This window comes from Rhinolophus hipposideros, assembly GCF_964194185.1.
Source record: "Rhinolophus hipposideros genome assembly, chromosome: 2".
Taxonomy (NCBI): Eukaryota; Metazoa; Chordata; class Mammalia; order Chiroptera; family Rhinolophidae; genus Rhinolophus; species Rhinolophus hipposideros.
This window is the reverse complement of record NC_138048.1, coordinates 71,263,099-71,279,113: the sequence shown is the minus strand read 5'-3', so window position 1 is coordinate 71,279,113 and position 16,015 is coordinate 71,263,099. Positions and strand designations below refer to the sequence as shown.

The 16,015-nt window shown below is 37.6% G+C and overlaps 1 protein-coding gene across 1 annotated transcript in view; it reads right to left on the bottom strand.

Annotated features, from left to right (window-relative positions):
• Window positions 1-16,015, bottom strand: part of SPATA16 (spermatogenesis associated 16) — a gene marked incomplete at its 3' end in the record, with an annotated part of 204,093 nt that overhangs the window by 327 nt on the left and 187,751 nt on the right. The gene's annotated exons all lie outside the window — the stretch shown is intronic.

Genomic DNA, 16,015 nt, shown 5'->3' with positions numbered 1-16,015 from the left:
AGTTTTCTCTACCACTCAGTCCTACCTACTGGGCATGGGAATCACTTGCTGTCTTTAATGGTCAGTAAATCCAGGGATTTCAAAAAGAAATGAATGGTGAAATATTAATCTATTATTAAAAAGAATGAAAACAAACAAATCTACCTCCTTCAAGCCAGAGATTCTAGCATTTGTATGGCCCTGGACAATTTGGAGGAAAAATGAATATTCCATGTTGTCTTAGCAAGAAACATTTCCCTATTAAATCAAAAGCAAATTTTGAAAAAATACATTTTCTTAAAAAATGCCACACCTCAGGGAATAAGGTAAAGTAATGACACACAAATCAATAATTCTTAAAAATAAATTATTAGTCTTTCTCTGAAAAAACTTCTAATTATTCATGAATGTTGGTTGAATGTATTATACAATTTGTCAGAAAGAATTATAGAATAAAACAGTTTACATATATGCTGAGTTGGGCCCTCACGAAAATCTGTGGATATAACAATTCATACTTAACTCGGATATAGTTAAATTTCTCCAAAAGCACATTGCTGTTTATGATGTGTGATCATTGCAGCAATCATCAAAATACTCTGACAGAATATTTTTAGGTCTTGTCATGAAGTCAATGCATCATTGTATGTATTCCATATATTTATATTATCCAACTTACACCAAAATCATAAGTAAAAAATTAACAGAGCACAATCAAAACAAACATAGTAGATGGCACTTTACCATTGCTTCAACTATTGAATTTGTGGCTCATTCATGTTATCTGTACTGAAAATGTGTTATTTAAATCAAAGCTCTCTACAATTAGAATATTTGCAATTAGCCCAAACACAATTTAAAATTATAATCCCAATGCACTAAAAATGCTTCTTTCAGTGATACAAAAAAAATAATTATTCTGAAATATTCATTAGGTGGCTGCTGTCTTTTTTTAAAATTGTATTTATTAATAGTAGTGTTGACTAACTGGGTTGCCTTTTATTACAAACACTACGGACAAAGGAGAAACACAAGACATGTTGTTGGAATCGAGAGGACTGATGAATTAAGCTGGGAGGTCTTGAGTACTAATGACATGCATGTATCACCTGGCCTTTGTTTACTTCCTACCTGGCCTGCCTACAGGCTAAATTTTCAATCCATTCTCCTAATGGTACTGGACCGATGTTTTAAAAATTGTAATTCGGATCACATTTTTCCCTTACTTAAAATACTAAGTAGCTTCCCAAGCCCTTACCATGGCTTACACAGCTCTGGGTGATCTGGTTCACTTGTCTCTAATTCTGTTTCTACCACTCCATCTGCCTCAGCTGTGTGATACATCTTTCAGCTATGTAAGCACAGCGTGTAGTGTTCTCTGCACCCTTGATCTTCCTAATGCTATGCCTTCTGATAGAATACTCACATTGGAACCCTTACACATCCTCTGGATTTCAGGTTTGACATGTGTGCCTCAGGAAAGCCCTTGACAGCCCAGACCAGATTGGGTCTCTCAGTAACATATTCTCAAAGCAGCCCATGCATCTCTTTGCAGATTGTAATTTTTACTTCATTGTTTATAATGATTTGTATCATCTCTGTCTTCCCATCTGGGCTTTAAGCTCCATGAGGCAGGAACTAGGTCCGTGTTGTCCACTATTCCCGCACCTAGGATATGGTAGACTCTCATAATTCTCCTCTCTGATAATAGAGCTGAAGACACTCAGAAACCAATGTGTTTTTCTGTACTCAGAGTGATGCCTGGTGTGGAGCATAGCAAAAAGCTTCCTCTTCTTTTACAAATTAAATAATTACTACTTTCATATATCACCATTCTATTAGCATTGTTTAGCTTTGTCACTCTTTTTTTTTTTTCTTTTTTTTTTTTTTAGCTTTGTCACTCTTGAGGCAAGGTAATAACAAGGTGTGGTCTCCATGCTTGAAACATGGTAGAAAGGTAGAAAGGATACTGGATAAGGAGCCAGAAATATTGCGTTCTTCTCTTGGCCTAGCTTATAACCTTGGTATGTGACCCCAGAGAAGTAATTTGGACTTTCTGAGCTTCAGCTTTCACCACCCTTTGGTGAGGAAAGGGTTGGCCTGCATAATTTCCAAGGATACACCAAGCCAAAAAATTCCATGACTTGTACTCACATCAGATCAGTTAGTCCAGTCGTAAGATGAGCCCTCACATCTTTTCAAATCAGAGGGTATTCTCTTAGAGTATAATGTTAGATGAATGACCCACTATGCACTAAAGTAAGTTAATTTTATCTTCTGTACTTACTGAAGTGTAGGAGAGCTGCAACATGATTTTAGTAAAGCTCATTCTTTATTTTCTTTTTTTTTAAGTCAAGGCAAGAAAAATGCTGGTTGAAGAGAAAATGGATTCATATAACTAAGATGAACAGATTGCAAATGATATAAATTTCTATAAAGCCCTTAGGGAAATAAAATACAAAGAAATATGTAAGCATGTGAGGAAGGAAATGAGTCAGTTTTTTTGGAGCAGAGGCCTTATTAGACTTCCTTTTTGGTACAGAATTTACTTACTTAACTATATCAGATAGTCTACTCGGTCATTCTGCGTCTACTTTTCCCATTTGGAAAATGGACAGATACCATTTTCTTGTGTATGTATATGCCAATGCTGACTTGGCATTACAGAGATATAGACAGCTGACCAAAGGATCTTGCAGAAAACCTTGGGGTGTCAGATAATCAAGGGGAACTGAAGGTCTGAGAAGGAGGGCAGATTCTCACCCACCATAGAGCTATCAGTCATAATCCACATCAAAGAGTAAGGAAATTGTCATCAACTAGTTTCTCAGTACATTTCAATTCTTAATACACAAAAGTCTGTCAGTCATAATTTACTACAGATTCAAAAAGTCCAGAATAAAGATGACTATGAAACCATAAAAGAGAAGATAGCCTGAGGATATAGGAGATCTCAAAACTGAAATTCTAACAGTACAAAAACAAATAATATAAATTAGGAAGAAATGTGGAGGTAACTAAATAGACCAATATATATTACAGGAAAAGTTCTAGTCAGCCCCGATTTCAAAGGAAGTACATTCATCATTTCATGCAAATATTTATTGAACATCTATGTATTTGGCACTGTACTAAGGTGGAAAGCAAAAATATCAAGATATTTGTTTAGGAAGAAGTCATATTTGTGTACGAGAGGCAGTTAATGACAAATTATTATAGTAAAGCATGCTGTTTATGTAAGAATTATGTACAAAAAGTTCTGTTAACAAAAATGTCAGACCAGTGAATTCTAGCCGAAGAAATGTGGAGGTGCACCGGAGGTGATAAGAACTGGGTTTTTACCAGGACAAGAGACACATTACAGACAGAGAAAATGGCATCCATTAAAGCGAGGTTGTGAGACAACCTGGGCTACTTGATAGGGATGAGTTGCTGATAGCATAGACATAAGCTCGAGGGCACTGAAACATAGAGACATAGACAGCAGGAAATACAGATTGGGGCCAGGTCATAAAAAGTTGTAAAATATCTAGCTATGTGGCTAGAAAAATCTGATGTCATCATGTGGAGTGGAATGCAGTAAGGGAGACTAGAAGCAGGTGGATCAATTAGGGGGCCAGTGCAATAGGACATGAAAATTACGATGAGCGTCTGAATGAAGGATTTAAGAGACATGAAAGGAAATAAGAGCTATAGACTTGACAAAACATTCTGTGTTGGGATAGGAAAGCAGGCAGAATTAGGAATGACTGTGAAGTTTCTAACTTGAAATAATGATCATATCATAACAAGTAAGGAGTACAGGAAGATGCACAGTTTTAGGGAAAAAGAATGAGTTTAATTAGTGACAAATACAAGAGAGGGAAAAAAGGCCACAATCAGATAGGTATTAAAAAAAATGTACTTGTAATAATAGCCTAGCACTAGTCAGAACGATGCAAAACTCCAAACTGAAAAGAAAAACAACAACCCACTGTTTTATAGTCTACATGTGAGAAGCATTCTAGAAGTTAAAAAGTACTAAGAAAAATAAACAAACAAAAAAAGGATGCTTTTCGTTATTCAGAAGAAAAAGGTGGTCATGGCAGAGATATGGCCTACTGTTGAAGTCACACGTATCTGGGTTGGAATCACAGCTCCAGCATTTTCTTGGTGAATGACTTTGGGCAAACTTAGTTAACTTCTTGAAATCTAAGTTTCCTCATCTATCAATTGCTTCACTGGGTCCTAGTAAGATTACATTAAACAATTTACGTGACATATTTGCATAGGTGTGAATTGCTAATATTTAGCAATAGTGTTAATACTTGAATCTGGAAGCATACACCCCGTAAATAGGTAAAATATAAATAAATGGAAAAATACATAGAAAAGTGACATAAACTAAACAGCCGAACAATTTTATCTAACGGTCACTGTGTTTTTGGCTTCTCCTGTGTAAGGGATGCTGCCTCACTAACTGTGCTAAGCAGGTATTTGACACACGTTCAAGTCTTGTGATTAGGTCTCAAAATTCCACTATATAAAAGGCAGAATTAGAAGGGGGCAGGGCAGGGAAGGGAGAAAGGTGAGTTTCTGATAGTATATACCGTGTTTCCCCGAAAATAAGACGGGGTCTTATATTGTTTCGCTCCAAAGGACGCATTAGGGCTTATGTTCAGGGGATGTCCTCCTGAAAAATCATGCTGGGGCTTGTTTTCCGGTGAGGTCTTATTTTGGGGAAAACACAGTATTAGCTACAAGTACAATATAAATCAACAGTATTATTACACAAAGCTGATCTGAGTACAGTCTACAATGTTTAAAATACATGTCTCTCAAAAGAAGCAATGGTTTTTTCTCCTCTGCTGAGTTCTAGATATGTTCAGGGTCTCAACTCCAAGCAGTATTAAGAAAAATTGAAGGATCCAGAGGTGTTTAATATGGAGAAGAGAAAACATAGCAGGAATCTGTGGCACCCTTAGATATGTCAAGATTGTTATGTGGAAGAGGTGATGGATTTGTTTGTTAGCATACACACTGGAGAGTGCTATCTAGAATTAGAGGATGAGTTTGAGTCTCAGTTATTCTACTAGTCATGGGACTTAACTTCTGAATTTTAGTTTTCTCATCTTTAGTATAAATAAAAATTAATAATAATAAACATGATCTACTTTACAGGGGTTTTTGTGAGGACTTAATGGCTTGATGTTTGTGAAAAGCTCTTCATAAATGACCAATAAGCAGTACATTTTGTAGTGCCTGGTGGTTTCATACTAGGTTCTCAATAAAACTTTGTTGAATCAATGAATAACTGAAGGATTAGTCAAATGAGTAAAAAAGAAGATAATATATTAATATTAGGTATAACTTCTTCACAACTATATAAAAGTGGAAGGGACTTCACGATGAAGTATGGCAACCCCCCTTACCAGAGATTGGAAATCACACATTAGATGATGTCTTTGGTGGGAGTGGAGTATTTGTGAGTTGTGTGAGCTGTGGGCTGGATTAAATAAACTTTAATAATCCATTCCAACTTTAAAGTAGTAATTTTCTGATGGTTAGTTTGGCCTGCATTCATTCTACAGAAATGTGCTCAGTGGAAGGAGGATGCACTGCTCTTTGCCTTGTACCTCATGGAGGAGAAGCACTATGGGAATGAGAGGATCAAACACTTCCGTTGTTGTAATTTTGTATGTAATGAAAGACACTGAACTAGTTAATATAACCACCCATAGATATTAGGATTCTTGGGCCTCTGCTCTATCCCACTTATAAAATGATCATACCTATAAAACTTACAGATGTATAAGAATTTTACTTTGCATCCAAGGGGCCCTTACAACAGATTAGCTTAACATTCAGAAGGTCGTTCATAGCACACTTTGTTTCTTTCTTATCCTATAACTGCGTTAGATTACTTACTGGTACTAAAATATTTTTCAGTTAATGATTTTATATTTTTTCAGCATATCAAAACTTAGGATTTTCTACTGGATTCCAAGATAAAAATGCAATGATTTTACAGATTAAAATAACATTTTTCCAACCACTTCACAGTCACTTTTGGTATAGACATGCTAAAGGGGATTTGAATATTTTCTCTGATAATCTTTTACTGTAAAATGGATTTCTGTCTTATATACCCAACATATTCTTATATGTAGGTGGAAAGTATAGGGATGGCTTGGGGTCAGGTGAGAGCTTTCTTGTGAAGGAGGATTTCTATTGACTCTCCACAACTTTGTGGTGCTGACTGTAGCTTCATTTGTACATAGATCGAATCTACTTTCATTTGGTAATTGCAGGCCTGTGAGCCAGGGGTGAAAGCAACATGACCCCCTTTCATTTATTGTGCGAAGATTGGCCAAGGGCACTGCTGAGCAAGAAACTGAATTTCAGGGCAATAGAGAGTTAGGAAGCTATGGGGCAAACTAACAAAAGAAATAGCAAGAAACTCAACATGAGCAAAGCTGGTGAGAGGTGACAACAGAAAAGGACAACACAAAGTGGCCTAATAGAGCTTTGAAAGGGGCATTGTTCAGATGCGGCAGATGGAAAGGAGAGCCACTGTGAAGATGTGGTGACCTTCTTCCTTGTCAAGTTATTTAAAATCAGACATTACTGTGATGAGTTGAATTGTGTCTCTCCCAAATTCAGATGTCGAAATCTTAACTCCCAGTATTTCAAAATGGGGTCTTTACAGAGGTCACCAAGTTAAAGTGAGGTCCTGAGGGTGGGCCCTTATCCAAAATGGTGGTGTCCTTATGAGAAGGGGGAATCTGGACACACCAGGACAATGCCACGTGGAGATGGAAGCAGGGATCACGGTGATGCACTTACAAACCAAGGCATGATAAAGATTGTCAGCAAACCACCAGAAGCTATGGGAGAGACATGGAACTGATTCTTCCTCACGGCCCTCATAATGACACTTTGATCTCAGATTTCCAGCCTCCAGAACAAGAAATTTCTGTTGAAGCCATTTAGTTTGTGGTATGTTGTTACAGCAGCTCAAGCAAACTAATATCACTACTAAGCTATAAAATAAAAGGAAGCTCAATTAAGTTCTAATTTTCCCTTCAAACATGACTTGGCTACTTCCTAGAATTCCCTTTGCCCACTGCCTGATGCTCGCTACTTGGTTGGTGTGTCCTGCACAGGCTACGCGTATACCTTGGGAACCAGGGTGGTTTCTTTCCAATAATGGCAGTGAGAAGAAGCTGATTTAAAACACAAAAGTATGGGTAGATTTTACACTGAGAAGAAAGGAACTGGGCTTGAATTGGGACTTCCTATTAGATTCCATCTAGTTTGAATCAAGGAGAGAGGATTAGGTATGTTTATAAGGCGTTTGCGCATGTTCACGCCTTAGGAACTGGGTGCTCAAAGGATTTTATTTATTTATTTTTTTAGTAAAGCTTTTAAAGGCGTCTTTGAAGAAGAAAAACAGTAGATGCAATAAGAATTGGATTCTCTAGGAATAAATATCAGGTTTATATGACTGTAGTGGTGGTTACAGAATGAGAATGTGGTTCCTCTGATTAGCAGCAGAGACCAAAATCCTCTTGGCAAAACAGACATTTCACTCCAGCACAGTGGATTTGATACCATTCATTTCTTTGCTCTGTTCCAGTTTAGTTTCCAGACCAAATGCTTTTAAATATTTATCATCCAAAATGGTTTGAATTTTAATTCTAATTAGAATTACAATTGTTTTCAAACAGGCTTGAAATTAATTACTAAAGTAAGCTTACTTTCTGAAACAAAATTGTTTCTGCTATTCATAATACCGTGTTTCCCCGAAAATAAGACCTAGTCGGACATTCAGCTCTAATGTGTCTTTTGGAGCAAAAACTAACATAAGACCTGGTCTTGTTTTACTGTAAATAAGACCAGGTCTTTATAATATGATATGATATATGATATGACATGAGATGATATAATATAAAACCGGGTCTTATATTAATTTTTGCTCCAAAAAACACATTAGAGCTGATTGTCTGGTAGGTCTTATTTTCGGGGAAACAGGATATAGCAGTTTTCTTTAGATTTTGGCTAGCATTCAAACATGAAAGCTCCATATTTCTCCTTTTACATTTAGTGAATTTGGCATGTTATTCAGTGTTTTAGTTATGAAAGGACAATGTAAACTCTGAGGCATCTACCCTGAGATGTTACAAAGTGTGCAAAAAAACTTCCTGCTAAACTGTATTTCTCTTAACTGAAAATGCCCATAATGATACCACTTTTTATTATCGTTAGTATAAAGAACATTACAAAACCTAGCTATCACTCTGTCTAGGAAACCCGGTATCATGGCTGTTTAAAATTTTATTTTTCAAGGCATAAATTATTTGAAGGTTTGAATATATATGTTTTAACGTTTTATTTTAAGATTATTATAGGTTCTCATGCATCAGTAAGTAGTACAGGAAGAACCTGTGTACTCTTTGTGCAGTTTGCCCAAGGGTAACAATTTGCAAAACTGTGGTAGAACACCACAGCTAGGATATTGACATAGATATACTCAAGATACAGAACAGTGTCATTACCAGGAAGATCTCTCCTGTTGTCCTTTTATGGCTACACCCATTTTCCTCCGGGTCCTATTCCCTTTGACTCCTGGCAACCAATAATCTGTCGTCCATTTCTATATTTGTCATTTTCACGTTATATAAATGAAATCATGTAGTATATAACTCCATGTTTCTCTGGAGATTTGGTTAGGTTGTTGCATATATCAACAGTTTGTTGCTTAGCAGTATTCCATGGTATGAATGTACCATAGTTTATTGACCTTTGAATGATATTTAGATTACTTCCAATTTTTGGCTATATGAATTAAGTTGCTATAAACATTTGTGTATAAGACTTCATTTCTCTGGGATAAATGCCCAGGAATGTAAATGCTATGTCATATGGTAGGTGAATTTGTTTTTGTTTGTTTGTTTTTGTTTTTTTTAGAAACTATCGTATTGTTTTCTACAGTGGCTGTACCATTTTCCATTCCTACCATCAGTGTAGGAGTGATCCAATTTCTCTGCATCTTCACTGACATTTAATGTTGCCACTATTTTTTATGCTAGACATTTTGATAGGTGTATAGTGTCTCACCTCATTGTGTTTTTAATTTGTATGATTTCCATTTCTTTAAATTCTGAGGTGTGTTTTATGGCCTATTTTGGTGAATGGGCAATAATAATAGCAACGATGCATTTGATTTTATATATATGCTTATCTATAAGTAAAACGAATGACAGCAATGATAGAAGGGGCTAGAAAAAGGAATTAAGATTATTTTATTATTATAAGGTACTCACCCTACCTGTGTAGTGGTAGAGTGTTATTTGAAAGTGGACTGGAATCAATTGTAAGTGTATGTTGCAAACTTTGAGGCAACCACTACAAAAAGTAAAAAAAAAAAAAAAGTATAATTGATAATGCTAAGAAAGGAGAGAAAATGCAATCATATAAAATGCTTAGTTGAAACTACGAAAGGTAGAAAAAAGACTTGAAGACTGTCTTTGTTAATGTGTTAAGTAGAGCACAGGGTGCTTGAAGTTTATCACTCAGCTCCTGGAGGAAGCACACGGCTTGCCGTTAGGGGCCACATAGGAGGTCAAGGCAGGGTATGAGCTGAGAGACAGACAGAATACGGGGCACATGCCTTTATTAGGGTCCATGGGTATTGTTCAGATTGGGTCATTTCTATTGTCCTATCTTGATTTCACTGATTCTTTCCTTTGAGCCCTTCATTTTGTTGTTGAGCCCCTCCAATGAATTTTTTATTTTAGTTATTGTATTTTTCAGTTTTAAAATTTTGATTTGTTTCTTCTTATAATGTCTATTCTTTACTGAGACTTTCTATTTCTTTGCTGAGACTCTACTTTTTCATTTGTTTTAAGGTGTTTGTAAATTGTAGTTCTTCGTGAAAATATTTGTATGATGGCTGCTTGAAAATCTTTGTCAGAACAATTTTAGTATCACTGACATCTCTCTGTTAGCCTATATTGATTATCTATCTCTGTTCAGTTTGATATCTTCCTGATTCTTGGTATAAAAGAGTGATCTTTGATTGAAATCTGGACATGTGGGGTCTGTATGTTATGAGACCCTGGGTCTGCCTCATCACTGCTCCCTGTGGCCTCCACTGACTGTCCATGGGTGGTGAAAATCCTATCTACGAGGTCTCCTCTGACACCACCCAGTAAGGGCAACGGGCAAAGGGGGCCTTACCGCCCAGTGTGGTTGAAAGTCCAGGTTCCTTATTTGGTCTTCTCTGACACCACCCTGTTAAGAGTGGGAAGTTTCGGACACCTTGTTATAGCCTTCTGAGGGTAGAAGTATAATTCCTCACTTAACCTTTGCTGACATGGGTGGGGGTTGGACCTCCATTTTTTTCTGTGGTGTATGGCTGGAGTAGAATGATTATTGTCTAAGAGTTTTCTGTCTTGCTAGGCTGCCCCTTTCCTTGTCCTTTCGCTAGAGAGAGCTGGCTTTCGGTCTGTGCGTGTGTGTGTGGGGCTTTTATTTTCTACACGTATAAGTATTTCTCAGTTACCAGCTTATTCAGCAACAAGAATGAGATGTACAAGACTAAGAAAAGTCCAGTAAACTCACCACTATGTCATTCCTATGTCATGTCCCAAGGTTGTCTGCCTTTTTCATTCTACCTTTCAGAGAATGAAAAAGGCAGACAACCTTGGGACATGTTTGTTTTACATATAATGTCCAGGGTTTTTAGTTGTACCTAATGGGAGGAATAGGAAAAGCAAGTCTACTCTATATTCCTGGAAGTGGAAATACTCTATTAATGGCTTTTAAAAAATGATTTTTGAACCTTGTACCTCAGGAAGATGTACTTTCATTTCTAGAATTACCTTTCCCAAATGCTTCTAAATATCTTCAACAATATAATGAAGTGAATCATTGTGAAGCTGAAGAGGGTCTTCTTTCCAACTAGGAGGTCTTGGGACCTTAAAAGCCTCTCAAATACCTTTTAATTCAATAAGAGAGAAGCCTAACTGTATCTCTAGGGTAGGATCTCTCTAACATAGGTCCATATTCATCTTTTCACCAGCCATCTCAGGCTCCTCTCCACAGTCTTTTCTCCAGCAGAAAGCCATTTTAACAGAATGCACAAATTTTATACACACAGAGTTTTGATGATGATAAGAGATATAGGTGTGTTTGTGTTTGTGACATTTGTATGTGTTTTGGATTACAGTCTTGTCCCCTCTTCTACATGCACCATTTTAAGAAAATCATATTCAGAAGGACAATAGACCCATACCTTCTTTTAGGGCTGCATGTAAAGGCACTTTTATTTTTGCCTTTCTCCAAAAGATGAAAGGTACAATGAGTACATTCTAAATGACTGAATGAGCTACAAGTCAATTGCTCTGAACTCTGTATTAATCCCAATTTCAATATAGAATGGAAGATGTCCTATGGTTCATTTAGCTACCAAGTGGTATAAGCTGTTATTCTGTTATTCTCCAGAATTATAAAGGATTGCAAAACTTAATATAAAATACGTGCAATAAAATGCTGGGCCACCAAGCAAAGAAGACACATTTTGGTAATTTAAAGAGAGTAATTTTTAGAATGAACTGCAAACTTACTCTTCAGTTCAAAACACAATTGAGATATATGCTCTCCTTCCTCGCCCCAGAATATTTTACTGAACTTCTGAAAGATGCATTTTGAAAAGCTTTTACAAAGATAAAAACACTATTAGGTTTTGAGTAACATGAGCGTTTCCAATTTCAGTCACCCTCCTCTGTTAGCTTATTAACGAGATAGGCAGGAAGAGATCACAGGAAGTGAAGGAGGTTAACATGATGTCCAGTCCCAGCCTCCAGGGCTCTGCGCTGTGAGGGTAAAGTTTGGAGGGATTATGGCAATATATGCTTCTGAAACTGTGTTTTCATTGGTGCATTTCAGAATGCTAATTCAGATAACTCACCAGAGAGTGACACTAGTGTGACAGTAAGTGTACTATAAGAATGACTAGACTTCCACGCTATGTTCTTGAAGTTCTGATGTTGCGGAGAGAGTAGGAGCAGGATGATCCAGGGGATATTGTGTGCCAAGGTTTGGGTTTGGTTAGGGAGCTGCTGCAAAGCACTCTGGGTAAGTCCTCAGCTGGACTGTAAGCTGTGATCTGGAGAAAGACAGAGGATGCCTGTGATATCAACTTCTGGTGCTTCTATCCCACTCACTGCCAAAAAGTAGACTTAAGGATTGTCTCATTGGTAGTCTTACAGAGTCTGAGCTTGGGTCAGTCTATGCTTTCTGTGCCATTGATTTTTAGTACCTGCATTTGGTTTAAGCTAAGCATTCTACCTAAGGTTAAGAACAGAGCCTTGGACCCAACCAATTTGATTCAAAACCAAACCTTGTTACTACAAACTTGGGCTTGTTTCTTTTGTGAATTCTACAAAGTTCTTTTTCCTCTTTTTTCTCCCCCTGCCTTCTTCTGCCTACCCCCGACCCCCACTCTGGTTCAAGCCGTTGTTTCTCAGTCTAGTTGTGTAGGGCCCAGCTCCCTGGCCCATGCTGGTGTTATGAGCCTTGTGCTCCTCCTGGCTGAGGCAGTTGGTCGATGGCAGCACAGCAGCCCGCGCAGCCCACGGCAGCTCATGCCAACCTCCGGCTGCTCACGGGCCAGCCCTCTTCTTCTTTCAAAGGAGAGATAGTTGCGTCTCCCTCACAGCTTTGTTGCAATCATTACAATGGTAACTTGTTGAAGTGCTTAGCACATACTAAAAGAGCAATAGTAATCATTGATAACATTTATCATGAAATTATTAACTTAATTATTTAACTAAGATAAATATCTTTTTTAAAACATTATTTTTAATTTTTATTTATTTATTTATATTTGTTATTAATTTTATTGGGGCAACATCAGTTAATAAAATGATATAGGTTTCAAGTGTCCAATTCTATAATACATCATCTATAGATGGCTTTGTGAGTTCACCACCCAGAGTCAAATCTCCTTCGTCACTATGTATTTGACCCCCTTCACCATCTTTTACCTCCTTTACCCTCTGGTAACTACTAAACTGTTGTCTATGTCTATGAGTTTTTTGCTTATTTGTTTGTCTTGTTCATTTGTTGTTTACAGTTTTGTATCCCACATATGAGTGAAGTCATTATTTATCGGAGGTAAACTTTTTTATAGCTTGTTTCAATTGTGATAGCTATTCAAAGCAAGCTTCAAAAAGACTAACATAGTTTGGTAATTTGTTGAGTAGCAGAATATTTTATTAGGTACAATGGCAATTACCTTTGTCTGCCCATTGGTAAACTCCTGGTTAAAAATGGCAAAACGTTTGGATACATGCTCCCTAGATGAAGGTCACGCTAGGATTCGACTCCTGCCCAGAAATGCTTCTGCTGCAGAAATTTCTGACCATATCATCAAAGTTTCAGAAGACATACTTCCAGCCAACTAAGTATATAAAAGAGGTATTTCCAATTTTGGAGGAAAGGCCAAGTATAGGTGGGAAGTGAATGATTAGCTAATGTGGTTGTTGAAAATGTTTAACAAATTAGCCACAGAGTTTTTCCTTTAAATCAGAGGAGAAAGATACTGTTTGGTTTAAACGATAATTGAAATGTGCCATTTAATTTGGAGTATGTCACAGGGGCTGGGGGAGATGGCCAGAACCAAGGCTTTTGTGTTTCTGCACTTTCCAGGCTAGCCTCAGCTTTGCTGTGGGTGATATTTGAGGATGAGTTCTTCCCCTCATGTCTGACTGCCCCAGGGCTTAAGCTCTGACCACAACAGGAGGTTTGCCAAGGGCTTTGGTGGAGACCCCTCTACCACAGCTGCTGGCCTGGACACCTACGGGCACAGACTCATGTATCCCAGGAACTGTAGTGATTTATTCCGTGCACCTGGCCTTTTGGTCCCCTTGAGCCTTGTCTCCCTCCTCATCCTCAGAGCCTCTCCTCCACGCCCCCCCACCCCAGCATGGTCAGCATTAAGAGCACGTAGGTTGCTCCCCGTGATTTGTGTTGTGCCGTGCACAGAACTGCTTAGCAGTGCTTGGAGCACACACTGTAAAGGAATTTTGGGATATATGAATGGGGAAGCCAATAACTAGAAGCTGAGACGATTCAAAATCAAATTGCAATACATCTACAGTGACTCCTTAAAGAACAAGACACACAGGAAAAGCCTGATTGCTGGAAAAAATGCTTTGCAAATGAGTGGTACGGCTGCTGAATCTTTGGAAAGACAGCAGTACTTTCAGAGAGCTGCAACCACATGCCCTAACCACATATTAGTCAGCCCAAATGACTGGTGGATGAGTGATACCATCGTGCCGCATATGCAGTCTCTCTCAGGCATTTCTGGAAGGAGTCAGGAGTTTCTGGAATGCTGATATGGAAAGAAAATAAAATGTTTCAATTTGATCTTCTCTCTTTCTCTTCCGTCAACTGCCCTGACCCATCTCCTGAATTTTTCTCCCTTGCTTGCTTTGCCTACATCAACAGCACTGAAGGGAGCAGAGCTGCTAAGTGACACACAATTCTATACCATTTTCATCCCAAAAGACCAAATTAGTATATCAATGAATGTCATGCCTATATGATGACAAGTATGATTTATAAGTTAAGATTTTGAGATAAAAGAAATATAAAAAGGTAAATAATTTTGAATAAGTCCATATGAGTGATTTAAAGACACCCACCTATACTCTATTAGTCAGATTCATTGATGATTATGATGTACTGTTATATTACAATATTTGATGAAATTTAAAAGTAGCATTACTTTTCATGAAAATTTACAGGACCACAATTATATGCTAGAGTATTTTTCTCATTACTTTTAAAATAACAAAGTGTCATTTCTCTGATTTAGTCTCAAATCAGTGATCCAGGGGGCATATCAGAATAAGACTTTATATTGTACCATATTAAATTTTGATCTTCTCATTGCAAAATTTCAACTTTGTAAATAAAGAACAAGTAACTTTTCTTCTAAGTTGCAGACAGAATGTTGCTTAACTGTTTCTCTCAACTGATTCTCTGATGAGAAGAAACAGGAATGTGCCAATTTAACAGTTGGTGCATTTTTTAAGACTTTTCTTCTAAAGTCTCCTTTTTCTACTTATCTTCAGGCCTAGTTTATAAAGCTTCAATGGGCCTTAGGATTCAATGCTAAGAAACACAAGGTCATACATTCTGAAGGTGGTAAGGATATAAACACATTATGTTTCTTAGGAGGGTGTGACTTGCCTAAGGTCCCATGAGTGGGAGCTGAATTAATGGGCAAAGATTTGCAGATTTTGGTGCTGTATTTTTTGCGGTTATAGGTGGAAAACTAAGGAACAACAGAGGAGAAGGATCCTACATAGGTAGATTACATTGGTAGGTAAAGAAAAAAATTCCTTAGTGACTTCTTTGGCTCAGAGTAAAAGAACTTTATTTTGAGAACTCAAGACAGACAAACTGGGCTAGTTTATGGCCAAATTCCATTTTGATAGGAGGTCACTTTAATTCCCCCTTTGGCCTCACACCTATATCTCAGCTATCCATACAACAATGCGCTCCACCAGGCTTTTTCAGGCAGTACAAAGTGTGGGCTTCTATCAAGAAAGAGTTTAGGCTCCGGGTCCAGATCTTGTCCTGGCTCTGGCACTTGCTGGCTGTGTGACTTTAGGCAAAATGCTAAACTTCTCTGTTTAATAAATTACACCGTTTGCCTCATGTGAGGATTAGTGAGATGGTGTATGTAAAGTGAATAGGAGAGTGTTGGCACATATTAAGAGCTCAGTAAACACTGACACTTACTCTTTCAGTTTGAGAGTCTGGTTTTCAAAAGACCCATTCATTGAGAGTTGGGGGGTGGGGAGAACTTTGAATCTTCTAGTTCAATATCTTTCTTTTACAGATGAGAAAACTGAGGCCCAGAGAAAGGAAGTAGCTTCTGAGTTAATTGTGACAGACCCAAGTCTCTAAATTGCTAGTGTAAGGTGCTTTTTTTACTGTACTAGCTTTCCTCTAAATAAGCCTTTGTTCTTCTTCT